Consider the following 15166-nt stretch of genomic DNA (forward strand, 5'->3'; position numbering starts at 1 on the left):
CATTATCCCACCAATCGGAAGGTAGTTAACTACGCATTATCCCATTAATAGGAAGGTAGTTAACTATCCATTATCCCACTAATGGAAAAGTGGTAAATTACCCATTATCCCACTACATGAATCCACTATCCTACTATTCTATTGGTTGATAACTTCCCATAACCTCTTAACCGTTCTTGATGGAAGCACGGTTGTAAATATGTCATTTGGTTCAAAGGTCCCTAAGCACAGTACTTCTAAAACCTCCATACCATCTAAGAGTGAGGTTTTGAGTGCTTAGAAGATCTTTGAAGAAAAGAAGAATTGTAGACTCCGACTATATCGCTAACAATGGATAGAGGTATGTCAATGACTCTATATTTCCGCTGCATCATTGTTCTGTAATTTCTAATAGTACGCTGTCCATTAAAGGGTAAATGAGAAATTCAATCAACGTACAAAATATACCCTACGTAGTTATTTTATCTATTTTTGGGTATATTACTTTAGTTAATAACATCAAAACCCCATTCCCAAAATTTATTTATCAAATTTCACCATTCCCTATCAAAACAAACTCTCTCTAGAAACCTCCATAGGAGATGAAACTGAAGAACATCTTAGAGGTTGGATTTTCATTGTTTCTTCATCAAGTTTTCATCGTCATGCTATGTAATGAGCTAAATTAATCCTTCATCCTTAGTTATCCATTCACCTAAGGAGTTTCTTCAAAGGTTTTCAAAGACTATTCTATGATCCAAATCCTTATCTTTCAATATAGCAATAGGTTCATTGTCAAATTGATTTCAAAAGCATCCTAATGATGAATTGATGATTGAATAATTCTTTAATGATGAATTTCAATCCAATTTCATGACGAACCCATCATCCTCATATTTTCTCAATTTAGCCTATGATGAGGGCATTATGATCTTAATGTTAGGCTGATTGAATTGTGGTTCGATTACTTTATTATGTATATTGCTACTGCTTTCTATATGAATTCATGGTGAATTATTGGTAATTTATCAATGATGATCAAATCTTGGAGAATTTATAAGATTGCCTTATTTCCTCTACTTTGCATAAAATTGGTAGTTGAATTGGCCTTGAATGACATTAAGTGGTATGGTCCACTTATGGTGGAGGTGTTACTTCATTTTCATTCTATATATGTTATGATCATGTCCTTGAAGACAAATTGATTTATTGTGAGTGTGTGGTTATGATGATCACACAATGTGAAGTTATAGGTCTAGTTTCCAATGATAGTATCATGTTTTAGGTGTTGATAATGTCTACTACATTTGAATGAAGGTGTTAGGGTTCATAATGATCTATGTGTCTATCGTTGATGAAATTATATTGATGGATGATCCCCTACCTATGTACCCCTACATGAATGTGTTGTCTAAAGCATGGTTAGGAGTCTTATATTCAAATGTCGAATATGTCTTGTCTCATATGCTATAATGTGGTGTGTGGTCTATGCATGAATGTGTATTGTGATTTTTAGAGGGTGGATGCCTCAATATTATGTTGATAGTCATTATGTGATCATGTTGACCAATGTACACACACTCACACTTCATGCATGTGTATGAGTAGGATAGATTCATAGTGTCTAAAGAAAGGATAATTCTCATATGCATTATTTTCTATTACTATGCATGTAAAGTATATGTTCATGAAAGTGTGAAACTGTATCTTAACTAGGATGACTTGATAGGTGTACTAGTATAGATAAGAGTATGAGACTTTTCCTAAACATTGCACATGTGTACCTTGATAAAATAGTTCCTAAGGTGATTACTCTATGTTCATGAATATGAATGCATGATTAACCTTTGAACATGAAATTAAAGTATATGTTATGATTTCAAGTAGGTGATCTGATGAAGTATGTATATCTGTAGTGTATAAATGTTGTGTGTGAAAGGTTTCCTCATATATGAACACATACACACAAAAATGAATGCATACATGAAGAATGTATGATAATCTAGTAAAGTAGGGTCCTTGGAAAGGTGTTCTCTATTGTACTCTAAACTTGATTGTGCTTGAATATGCTATGTCCATGCGAACGGTTTTCTCACATGAGTTAGGTCGATAAAAGGACAGTTCTCATCTATAACCTTTGAGCTATGCATATGAGGGGTTAATCTCCTAAAGCCTAATTTTATGAAAGTAATATTAATAAAGGCTTTTCAAACAGTGAACTTAGCTTATCACCGAGTGAACTTGACAACGATAGGTGTTGACTCCCCTTGGAGGGATATTCACCCTATAATTTCTCATGAGATGAGGACTCCAACGCTAATGGGCATGTAGAGGGTCAAGGCATATATCCTAGTTCCTTAACAATGTTGCCCACATAGGACCTATCAAGTGGATCCATCTAATATGCTAGCATGATGTTTATTTTCTACCTTGGAAAGTAGATCATCTCATTTCGATGTGTGGTGCCATGACACCAGATTTCATGTTTAGTTCACATGGTCTTATTGTCGTTTAAGGCTAGGGTTTCCCTAAAGTTAAATGGACAATGGAAGTAAAGTAATGAACCTTATGTATGATAAGCTAAGGGAAGTTGCTTAGTGTAGGTGATGGTATGCGACTTACCTATGCATTGCACAAGTAGCTCTTAAAGTGAGTTCGAGGAAGGTGTGCCATATCTATATGCATATGTATACGCCTTCTATGCATGACATTATGGTAATGACCTACTTGTATGAGTATGAGTCCTATTGTGTCTATATGATGATTTTTTACTTTAGATGCATATTGTTGGTCTTATAGACTATATGATGAGGTCTTACATTACATGTATGATGTTGGTCTTACTTGTCATATGATCAAGGTCCTACTTTTGCATGTAGTTGACTATAGTTGTCATGTTGATGTATGTAGTAAATGATAAGGCTTGTGGTCTTTATGAGTAAGGTCTTATGATGTTTTAATGAAATAAAGTCCAAGCATGTATTTGTTGACTATTGCCTATTATCATGTTATTTGTAGTGTTGACTTGTATTTTATCTTGAAATGTGTCTCCTATGTGGTATATGAAGTATGTTGGGTCATATGTGAAATATGTGTCTCATGATATGCTATGTTTCCATGAATATCTATGTTTGAAATTAATGAAGGTTGTATGAATGTTCACCTTGGTGACCTTAAGACCATCTCCAACCCATCTCTAATTTACTCTCCATTCTTTATATTTGGAGAGTAAAATAGATAATAAGTTCTCCAATCACTCTCAATTTAACTCTCTATTCTTCAATTATAGAGAGGTGTTTGGAGAACTACTTTTTACCTTTCTATTTTACTTTTTGATTATTATAATATTATTTCTATTATATTACTAATTTAAGCTTTATCATTTGTAATTATTTTCTAATATAATATAACATTTAACAAGTTACTACTTCCGCCAAATTAATACTACTTCCGCCAAATTAATCATTTTTATTCTATTTTTAAAAGAAAATGTCACCTTAAATATGTGACTTAAAGTTATTTTATTATTAATTATATTATAGAAGATTATTAATTAAACCTCTAATATTGTCTTTTTTTTATGTAACATAACATCTAAAACATATTATTGTCTTTAAATTTTTTTTTCGTTTTAAATATTTATTTAGATAATAATTATATTTCATTATGAAATATGCACAAAATTAACATGATAATTCAAACAATCTACTTTTTATGTTATAGTGATAAATTATAAAATTATACTTTTTTAAATAGTATGAAAATATTTGATTCAATAGTTCAAAATGGAATATGGGAAGTAAATTAGTACACGAAATAATTGAATACGAGATAAAATTGTTAATTTGTACAATTTTTAGTTACACACAAAAAATGCTCATTTTAAACTCTGTAATATATTAGTAGAACACTCATGAGAGTAACGTAATAATCTTGAAAGTTGAGTATTTATGTATGATTTAAAATAAATTTTATAGTAATACAAAATTTATGATGCAATTATATTTCATTAGGGATTCCCCTTTTATTTGAATCGTTGATTAAAATGTATTATAAATAATATTTATCTCAATTCATGTTATTTACAATAAAATATAATTTTGTATTAAAAGAAGAATTTGAAAAAAAATAAAAAATTATTACATAAAGATTACAGAGTGATATTTTCATAAAAAATTATTGATATTATGAAATAAAAAAATAAGAATGAAATATAAATAAAAATAAAATATTAAGGAGAGAGAAAAAGTAAAATAGAGAATTGAGTTTGAGTTGATTGTCTGAAAAAGAACTCAGTAAAACAGAGGGTAGGGTTGGAGATCCCCTAAGGTGGTGCTTGAGTGTGGACAGTGGATTTAGACACTATTCATGCATTGCATCAAGTGTTACTAGAGGGTTACTTTGGGAGTTAATGAATTAAGGTAAAAGAAGATAATGTTATAAGTATGATTGATATGCTTAAATGCAATGTATGTGGATTTGGTGTGTTTACATGGATGGTGTCTATACCTATATGAAGTATATGAACTATATTGTGTAATTGTGCCAATATTTATGAAGATTCTTTAAAAAAAGCATGTTGCATGATTTCTAACAAAATGTCCTCTTTACATGGCATGTTTTTGCATTGTTGTCATACTTAGTGCATTCTTGTACTATTATCATTCTTCTTCATCTTTTTACACTAAGTGTAGGTGATGGATGACTAGAGGATGTCTCTTAAAGTGAAGGGCTTGACACATGTTTACAAGCTCAAGAAAGGGACTTATTCTTCAAGGATTTCCTATGTCAAGTTATTATTCAAAGTTTATGTAATAGCTTATTTATTATTTATGTTGTTAATGGTCGTGTCCCTATTCTACTCTATTGAAGTTGAATCTTAGATGACAAAAGAGACTTAGAGTCTAACTATGTATTATGGCTATTTTATGTTTATATGAAGTGATGATTCTAGCATATGATGCGTTATTAAAGTTTTAAATTTTCCGCTAGATTTCCTATGACAATGTGATGAATGAAGTCTATGGGTTGGTACAAGACCTCTGTGAGGTTTAGTACGCCATGTTACTTCTAGGGGGTGCTCCCCGGTCATGGCAAAATAAAATTCGGTTTAGAGAAAGAGAAATGGAGGAGGGAATTACAAGGTAGGAGTCAAATCCTCACCGACAAATTGAATATTCATCTAGTCAACCAACATAACTACTAAGATTCAACAACTAGCAATATGTGACGATCATTATTTCTCAAAGAATCTCTAAGATTATTTATAATCTCTCTTCAAATGCATATTTTATTATTCATTTCTATCAAGTGTTTATAATTTCCGTTAATAGCAATGTGAGGATTAAATTATATAATAAGATTTTTCAATTACAAGTTGACAGTAAAAAAGTAATATAATTATTCCAATCTTTATTTATACTGTGGTTTATGCAGGAAAATGTTTCCGAATTTTTTCAAACAAGAAGCTAAAGAAAGAATAATGAATCATGAAGAGAAAACGGATGATAAATTCTACTGAAAAAATGGAGGATATTAACCAAGATTTCATTAAAATCCTTGATGTGATGAGATCTCGCAGGCATTGTTAGCTTTTAGACTCTCGACTTCCCAAGACAGGTAAATACATTACTAATCTATATGTTATGGTTTCTTTTATTTATATTTGTATTTTAATAGAAAAATGCATAAGTACCCCCTCAACTGATGCCTAAAATCTTAGAGACACACTTATACTATACTAAGGTCCTATTACCCCCTGGATTTATTTTATAAATAATTTTTTACCCCTTTTCTGCCTACGTGGAACTTGTTCGAACAAAATGTCAACACACATTAAGAGAGTTCCACGTAGGTCGAAAATGGGTAGAAAATTATTTATAAAATAAGTTCAGAGGATAACAAAACCTTACTATAGTATATGGGTGTCTCTGAGATTTTGGGCGTAGGTTGAGGGGAAACTTGTGCATTATCCATATTTTAACTATAAACTAAAAAATTTGACATTTAAATGGAATACTCCATTTCTTTTGTTCCATGTGACAGTCTTACCTCTTCAATCTATGATGAAAAAATAGTATTTTCTTAATTGAAACATGATGAACTTTGAACTTCATATCTTTTTATCTTTAAATACATGATTACTTTGACTACACATGAAACAAATAAATTCTAAAACTTGTGGTCGTAAATACGTTGTAATATTTGTGTGGCTATAAAAGTCTTACTAAGAGTAAAATAAATAATGTATAGCTGGATTTTTTTCAAATATAGACATATTTAACAGATTGATAATAAAATGGTGCTACATAAAATCTTAAAAAAGGAAGAACCTAACATGTTTAATACAAAAAGTCATTTTTTCCTTTAAAACACATTGTGAGGTCAAATATATAGTGTAAGGATCATAAAACATGGATTATATATTCATTATTAGTGCTAATATTTATACTTTTTTCAAAAAGGTCTATGTTATACTACACAAATTAAGAAGCGTATGGATTTACAGATTATTCAAAACAAGTTAGCACAAGATGTTTTATTGGGTTATGAAGGTAATTAGGCGTCATGCAGAATCTTACAATTGTAGATCATATGTTGATAAAGTAGCCGACACATAAAACTATACTAAAAGACATTATATTATTATATGATAAGTCCAATTGACCTACATAATTAAAACAAATAAAAGGTATAATGCACAAGTACCCCTCAACCTATGCCCAAAATTTCAGAGACACACTTATACTATACTAAGGTCCTATTACCCTCTTGAGCTTATTTTATAAATAATTTTCCACCCCTTTTGGCTTACGTGGCACTATCTAGTGGGCCCAGCATGTGCTGACATTTTTTTTCAAACTAATGCCACGTAGGATGAAAAGTAGTAGAAAATTATTCATAAAATAAGTTCAGGGGGGAAATAGGACCTTAGTATAGTATAAGTGTGTCTCTGAGATTTCAAGAATAGGTTGAGGGGGTACTTATGCATTTTCCCCTAATAAAAAGACGTTAACTATAGAGAGTAAAATCTCCCCATAAACAAGACTCTCCAAAGGACTACATCGTGGATCCTATTGTGTTATGCTATAACAAAGGGATCTTCAATTTATAGCTCTCTAAACTTTTCCTCGAAGAAAAGAATAAACCAAATATGGAAGAAATTAAATTTTCTTTTTAAAAAATTAAGCATTTTTGGTGATATTTTGACTTTTATGTAAGGGAAAAAAATAAACTTCAAATAAGGAAAGAAAATCACGACAAAACCCTAACATTTTTTTCAACTTGAAAATTGTCAATTTCTTTAATGATCTCTTATTAATTTTCAAAAAATTCATTATTTATTACCCGAATGAAACTCTTCAAAATTCTATTGCGCTTGAACTTGGAGTCATTATTGTGAGAGAAATGACTAAGAGTTCCTAATTTATCGCAAAATTGTGTGTGGATTAGATGCAACAGATGTCCAAACTAAAATTGGAAAAAAGGGGAATAATGCACATAACAAAGGTCAAAAATTCGAAATTTACTACATCTCCATTAAAGACTCACTCCACTTCACTTGCTATACAATTTTTTACTTAAATAGTCTTGCCTATACAAAGTAAGATACGTAAATATTGAAGATGGAAGTGTAGGTAAGGTAAGAATTCTCTATATTCCCTTTAGCATATGATGAAAGAGAATGTGGACCATTTTTCTCGAGATGATAATATTATAGACTCCTAATTTGATGCGCGTAATTTTTTTCGTAGCTACAAAAAAAGTCGAAACGTATAATTGATAAGTAGGACACCTGACATCGATCTATGATCTTCATGTATTTTTAGTTGTTCACGCGTTCTTCATGCAAGGCGATTCAAACCAAAGGAAGGGATTTCTAACTCTAAGTCTATGACATAAGTACTTGATCATTAGACGGATATCAATGTTTACCAGCTTCCTCTACTATAAAAGTTTAATGTTTATGGGGACATAAATCATCTTTGGTCGTCACTATGCATGAAAATTCATTGAGAGAATCAAAAAATTCGAGTCGTATTGTTCTCAAATTTTTGGAGGAGCAAGAAAACTCTTTAGGATTACTTCATCTTTGGTGATTAATACATCTCCCATGCTATCATTATCAACAATAGATAGAAATTTGATTGACTACACAAGTCGAATGTAAGTAGTTGTGAAAGGGGGATGAAGGTATTTACAATATGAGGAACTCATGAAAATCTTGACAACTCCATATTTTAATTGTTTTGAAAACATTACATGATTAACATTCCTTTACCATATTCTGATACTTGCTACACTAACCTTTTTCTTAAAAGAAACTTTTTGGTCGTATAGTCCATTTTATTAATTAACCTAAAGTGAAAATAAAATTTTGGCCCAACCCAAAATAAAACAATCTATTTCTAATATCATTAGGGTAAAACCCACTTTCATTAAACCTATCTATAAATGCTAACTTCAGCTTCCTCTTGATTTCTTCTCACTGTGTTGCCTCCTTACTGACGACAGAATGTTACTCTACTCCTTCTCTTGTGGGTTGTACCTGATCTCTAATATAATGTTCTCATCTGTCTTCTTCTCACACAAGATGTGTCACTCATTCAAGGTAATGTGACTCCTATCTTTTTTTGCCTTCTCTTTTTCATCACCGATCTAACTCTTCGTTATTTCTCCAGGTGAAAGTGTTTTTTCTTGTAAAAGATTACTCTTTTTATTTTTTGAAATTTTCTTTCGAGTTTAAATATCGGGTATAAGAGAATCAAAGGAAACTCTTCCATTTCTTACCTAGAAGATGTTAATTACTCTATTCCAAATCACACATGTAGTCATTACACATTTTTTTATATATATTTAGTGATTGATTAAAATATGTGGCACTATATGTTGTGGTTTCCTATACATATCATGAAGGGATAAGGATTAGTCATCATGGATATTAAGGCCATCAATTCGATTCAAAGTAATTTGGAATCTTAGAAGATTAATGAATGAATCATGGAAGGTGTATTATATACTAAAACGGAAATTTAAGTAAGAGATGACTACATTTTAAATAATTAATATACTAGACTTTCCATGGTTTTAGCTCAAGGGTATTATTGTAACTAGATTAGCTTAGTGTATCTACTATTATAAATTGTAGAAACTACGGTTTATTTTAGTGGTTGGTTTTTGAATATACATTTGATGTTTAGGCTTCTTGAGTTTGGAGAAACCTCATATCTGTAAATTGGATCCTCTTGATATGTCTTCACTTGTATGGGTTCCATTTCTTTTCACCCCCAGAGTTTATTCTAGTAATCAAATGTTTTTAGTTGCTAGATCATCCTTTTTTCTTCTAAATCTCTTTGTCTTTCTTTCTATTTCTTGACAATATCTTTTATTTGTTTGATTGTAGTTCACTTTATTCTTATTGCATCTAGAATTACATTCATTGATATCTTTCCCTCTTCCTTTATTTTTCTAAACCATATATCTTGCTTGCTTGATTGTGGTATATAGTAAGTAAGTCTATCCTTCAAGGCATAAACAAAAGAAATCACTATGTTTTTTTGCCACGGTTGGAAATTGTACTCACTTCCGACCAGGTAATGTTTTGATTTTATGGTAAAAAAATTATATTTTTTATGCAAGAAGAATTTTCCTCTAGTGAACAATACATTGTATTGCCTTTTTATTATGTTCCATGAACCTACTACTCTAGGTAGATATTAAGTGAATTTTGGTGCACCTCTAATATCTGAAGATCTTTATGTCTTCATAATCCAATTATTAGGTCAAGGTAGTATGGTATTGGAAGTATAACATATACATGTAACCTATACATCCATTCCTCCGCGGCCTCATCCAAAAAACAAAGATAAATTATTCCAACTAGCTTTGAATTGACACGTAATTGTTATTTATGTCAATATTTTCTTGACAAATTCCTTTCTCATAATTTTCACATAATGTGTAATAATGTAAACCTTTTATAATAGTATAATAAATATAGTGCTAGCTTTGATCACTTAAAATTGTTAGTTTGGGGTTGAAGTACTTTGCATTGGGTGTTGCAGTGGTGTGCAGGAGTTATTATTGTCCAGATATCCAATTCAAAATGTCACTTAGCTCGGACCACAGTGATCCATAGCTTAGGTAAAAATATATATAGGATATAAAAGAAAACATATTAGCAATGTATATTGCAATGGGTGTGCAGGAGATATTATTGTCCAAATACCTAATGCAAAATTGGCTTGGGCAGTAGTGATCCACAGCCTATGTAAAAATATAGGACATAATCATTTATCTGTATTAAATTATTTGGGTAACCTATTAAAATGTTGAGAAATTTTATACTAGAAGTTTTGTAATTAGAATGAGTATGATTTGCGCACATTGACTGTGATGATATTGAAACCCAATTTAAGCTTGTCGTAAGGTACAAAGTGTGTTGAGCTCGTTCCGGAGGATGTTCCTAAATTTTGAATAATTAATCGGCTAAACTTTTCTTAGTTTTAACTCAAGGGTATTATTGTAACTATCTTAGGTTAGTTTATCTACTATTATAAATAGTATAAACTACGGTTTATTTTAGGAGTTGGTTTTTGGATAAACATTTGATGTTGAGGCTTCTTTGTGAGTTTGAATAAACCCTCATATGTGTCCAAATGAACCCTCTTGATTGCTTATGTAAGTCTTCACTTGTATGAGTTCAATTTCTTTTAGCTGCTAGATCGTCCTTTTTTACTTCTAAATCTCTGTCTTTATTTCTGTTTCTCATTAGTATATAATATTTTGTTTGCCTGATTGTTATTAAATTCTCTGTCTTTCTTTCTATTTCTAAACCATATATATTGCTTTCTTGATTGTTGTATTAGGTAATTCTATCCTTCAAGGCATATATAAAAGAGATCACTTAGATTTTTGCAACCGCTGGATATTGTGCTTGATACCTCATTCGCTACTTACTTCCTTGATGACGAGGTAATGTTTTGATTGAATGCTAAAAAAATATAATTATGATGCAAAAAGATTTTTTCACTAGTGAAGAATATATTGAATTTCCTTTTTATTATGTTCCATTAACGCTACTGTTCTAGGTAGATATCAATTGAGTTTTGTTGCAACTCCCATCTGTAAAGTTTTTATGTATTCATGATTTTATTATTAGATTAAGGTAGTTTGGGTATTGGAAGTATAACTTACAATGTCACCTTACATCTATTCGCCCTGATCCAAAAAATCAATAGAATTGACCCCAACTAGCTTAGAATTGACATGTAGTGATTGATTTTATCAATATTTTTTTGCCAACTTCCTTTAACATAATTTCTACATAATTCCTAATAGTGTAAACCTTTTATATTAGTATGATCAATATATTGCAAGCTTTGGTATTTACTTAAATTTTGCTTAATTTTATACTTAATTACTTAGCATTGGGTAATGCAGTGGGTGTGTATGAGTTATTATAGTCCATATACCTAATTCAAAGTGTCACTTGGATTGGACCACCTATAGCTTATGTAAAAATATATGACATAAAAGAAAACTTTTTAGCATTGTGTGTGGCAGTGGTTGTGCAGGAGTTATTATTGTTCATATACCTAATGCAAAGTGTCACTTGTCTTTGACCGCAGTGAACCATAGACTATGGACAAATATAGGACAAAAAAGAAAACTCACCCATCCAAATGTTTACACAAGAGTGATTTGCGTACTTTGACATCAATGATACTGAAACCCAAGTTATACTTGTCCTAAGTTACAAACGTGTTGAGCTCGTTCGAGAGGATGTTTCCACTAATGGTGACTTTCAAAATTGTCATACTTTTTCTTGAGGAAATGTATCATCTTATAGAGTTCCAATCTTTGTCATTTGTGGCTTTATATTTGCAATTGATTTGTGAGAGAGGAGATGAATAGTAAACTCAGTCACACTGGACGAGCCAGTTTATTTTAAATATATTTTCTCAAATATTAAAAATATATTGCAATTACATAGTAAATAAAAAGAATGATTTTATTCATTAAGATTGTGAAGTACAAACATGTTTCTCCCTTCATTCCTCTCTCTTAATATTTCTCCGTGATTCAAGGATTGTTAATCTCTTCAAACTATGTGGACCTTCTTAGGATTTATTTGATCTATGTGAAAGGATTTTATTAATCTTGATAAATATTTGGGTGTCAAGTAGAGTGCACCCACATCTTCACCACTTTATGAATATTTAATGAACATATGAAATTTAAGAGATGCCTATTGAAGGAAATATATTACAGTTTATATAAGTGTGAGCTTGAGTTTAGGGTAAGTAGTCTCCAAGAACCTTAAATGAAATTGAACACATCTTGTAGAGTCTCACATTATTTTGATATCTCAAATGTCAAATTCTTGTCCCATGAATTTTTTTTGGGTCATATTGTTCACTTAACTGTCTTGTTGGAGAGAGTTTTATTGTTTGATAGACTATTCCAAAAGAGGTCTTATGCTTAGAAATGTTTTTTTGGGTCACATTGTTCACTTAGTATCTTTAATAGAAGCTAGTATCAACAAGATCACACTCCACCACATCAGCTACTCTCTTGCTTCTAATATCCTACTTTACCCTACTACACATTTTACTTAAGGCATCAAGTACTCTTTGCCAAAGTTGTAAACTTGACAATTATCACTGGGAATGAGCTTCACTTGAAGATCGAATGGTTCATTATGGATAAATCTCATAATTTTACGAGCACATCGAAGCTTAGACAATGTAGCTTTGGAAATGATTTTATTTTTCTTAATGCTGAGAAGACCCTCATGATGATTTTCACAAGTCTTAAGCGATTGTATACTAAAAGAATATTTGAGAAAAGAGTTTCCAAGATGCTCAAGTGATTCCAAATGAAAGTTCTGGAGGCATTTATTTTTTGTCATTAGTTAGAAAATCCTAGCGGTTAGGGTACAAAGATTTAGTTTGCTATGATTCTTTTACAGTTTATTCGGCATGAATGCTTCCCCTCTAAAGTCTTATGGTTTTAAACAATTTATAGTTATTGGCGAAAGATTGTTGACCTCAAGAATCCTATTAATTCTAAGATATACACATATGGCAGTGAATCCCCATACTTCGCCAGAATAGATTCACTGCTATACGTGTATACCTAAGAATTCATAAGAATCTCGAGGTCAAGAATCTTTAGAACTTATAGGGGAAGCATACATGCTGAATAAACTTGAAAAGAATGCCTTTTGAATCATTGCAAACTAAAGCTTTGTATCCCAACTGGTAAGATTTTGGAATTAATGACAACAATGAAATGCCTCTAGAAGTTTCGTTGGGAATCACTTGGGAAACTTGGATCTTGTATCCACGTTTGGATGGGAGGCTGAAACTACTTTTTCAAAGGTACTATGGAGATGTTTTTGGGTCCTTTGTTGGTGTGATCGTTTTTGATTCTATCTTCGACAAAGAATACTTGATACATTTATAAATGTAAGACATCTCCTGCAACCGTTGATTACAGCTCAAACAATAAACCTCCAAACTAATACGAGAGTTAAGTTAACTATGTGCCCAGAAATATTATTTAAAAAAGAAATTAGTTTCTTCATGAGAATAAGACTCGACATTTGTAGACACAAAATTGTGTAGGACTCTACCAGATCAGTCCAACTTCAGTTAGAATTCCTGAAGCCTAATCCTAACTGAAACTATATAAAGGGTAGTATATTCCTTAGAGAGTGATCCCAACAATTCCATAAATTCATGAAGCTTTTACAAAGAGAACAAGATGTTGGCTGACTCTTCAACAAAATACATCATGATAAATCCTCTTTACATGGAAATAAAATTAAATCCATTTTAGGTGCAAAATATCCTACAGAAGAATCAAAGAAGGAAGAAAATTGTACTCAAATTGTTAATTAATAAAATATTCTTGTTTCTTCATATTTATTTTGTTGTTGGAGTTTATTTTTCCGTACATAAAATTTGTTGCAACAATTTTTTTCTTTTAGAACCCGAACAAAAATTATATTTTATTTTGGGGTTTGATTGGTTTTGTTCGAGTTGACGAATTTGTTAAAATCCATTCAACATTGTAGAAGGGATTGAATATTTATTGATCAAATCCTTCACTCAATAGCTAAATATATCGTTTGAAAAAATTAATTAACCATATGAGAGTCAAGATAGAACAAGTGTCTTTCGATTTATCTTATATTTTCTAAGTAGTATTTATCTCCAAAACGTTTGGAGATACACACACAAGATTTGCTGAAGCTTAGATTAAAATTATGAGTTTCTTGTGAGTTGTCAGGAGATGTTACAAAATGTGGAGTTGGTGAAGTCCGACAAAATGGATTACACTACTTTTCACATCTGTCGCCTATGTAGGAAGTTGTGGCCGTTTGATGTCGATACTATACCAATAGGTTCATTCCCAATAACTTGCAAGAAGATAAGTGGGGTGTGTTTGAGCACTTGACTTAAGATGGTATATCAGATCGATTTTTGGATAAGATTTTAGGCCTTGTCTCACCATGCTATGGTGATTTTACCAGATGAGACTAAGAATTTGTCAATTCATGAGAAGTTTGACATATTATATCCGCGTAGCAGCTTATCAAATAATCTTGTCTGGAGCTTATTTTCTAAGAGAAACCGAGGTGGTCATGGATCTTGAGCTTATGCGCCACAACAACATAGGGATTAGGCGGACAAGAGGACTTGCACTTCTTGTTATTTTAATGGTACATCATCTGGAGGGGATATCTAAGGAGGGGTTTTCATCTTTGTTTCAGTATACATATTCATGTAGTTATTCAAGTGTCTGAGGGAGGTTATTTTAGACAAGGTTTCTACAACTTGGGTCAAGACTTATCAGGGTTGCTATTAAAAGTTTTCAGGTTATGTTGACCATTCAATATATTCAGATTCTTGTTATTATATGGTGGTTCCTAGTCCTACTATAAGTATGGTGTTTTAGGAAAAATAAATAGAGATTTCTCCAAACTTAGAGCGGGAGGCCGATATCAATAATGTTTTGTAATGTTGTTGCTTCATTTATCTTTTTATAAAATAAAATTTGGAAAGTTATTTATTTAAAAGTGTGAGTAAAACTTTCAAATTCAACTTGAAAAAATGAACAATTTCATAACAAGACACCAATTGTAACAAAAAATATTATTTAAAAAAAGTGAATGCAA

General features: G+C 31.2%; 1 pseudogene; it reads right to left on the minus strand.

Annotated features, from left to right (window-relative positions):
* The window catches only part of LOC107018041, a 58545-nt pseudogene extending 45653 nt beyond the window's left edge, over nt 1-12892 (minus strand).
* Between the last annotated feature and the right edge of the window lie 2274 nt (nt 12893-15166).

Source organism: Solanum pennellii, chromosome 1 (assembly GCF_001406875.1).
Source record: "Solanum pennellii chromosome 1, SPENNV200".
Taxonomy (NCBI): domain Eukaryota; kingdom Viridiplantae; phylum Streptophyta; class Magnoliopsida; order Solanales; family Solanaceae; genus Solanum; species Solanum pennellii.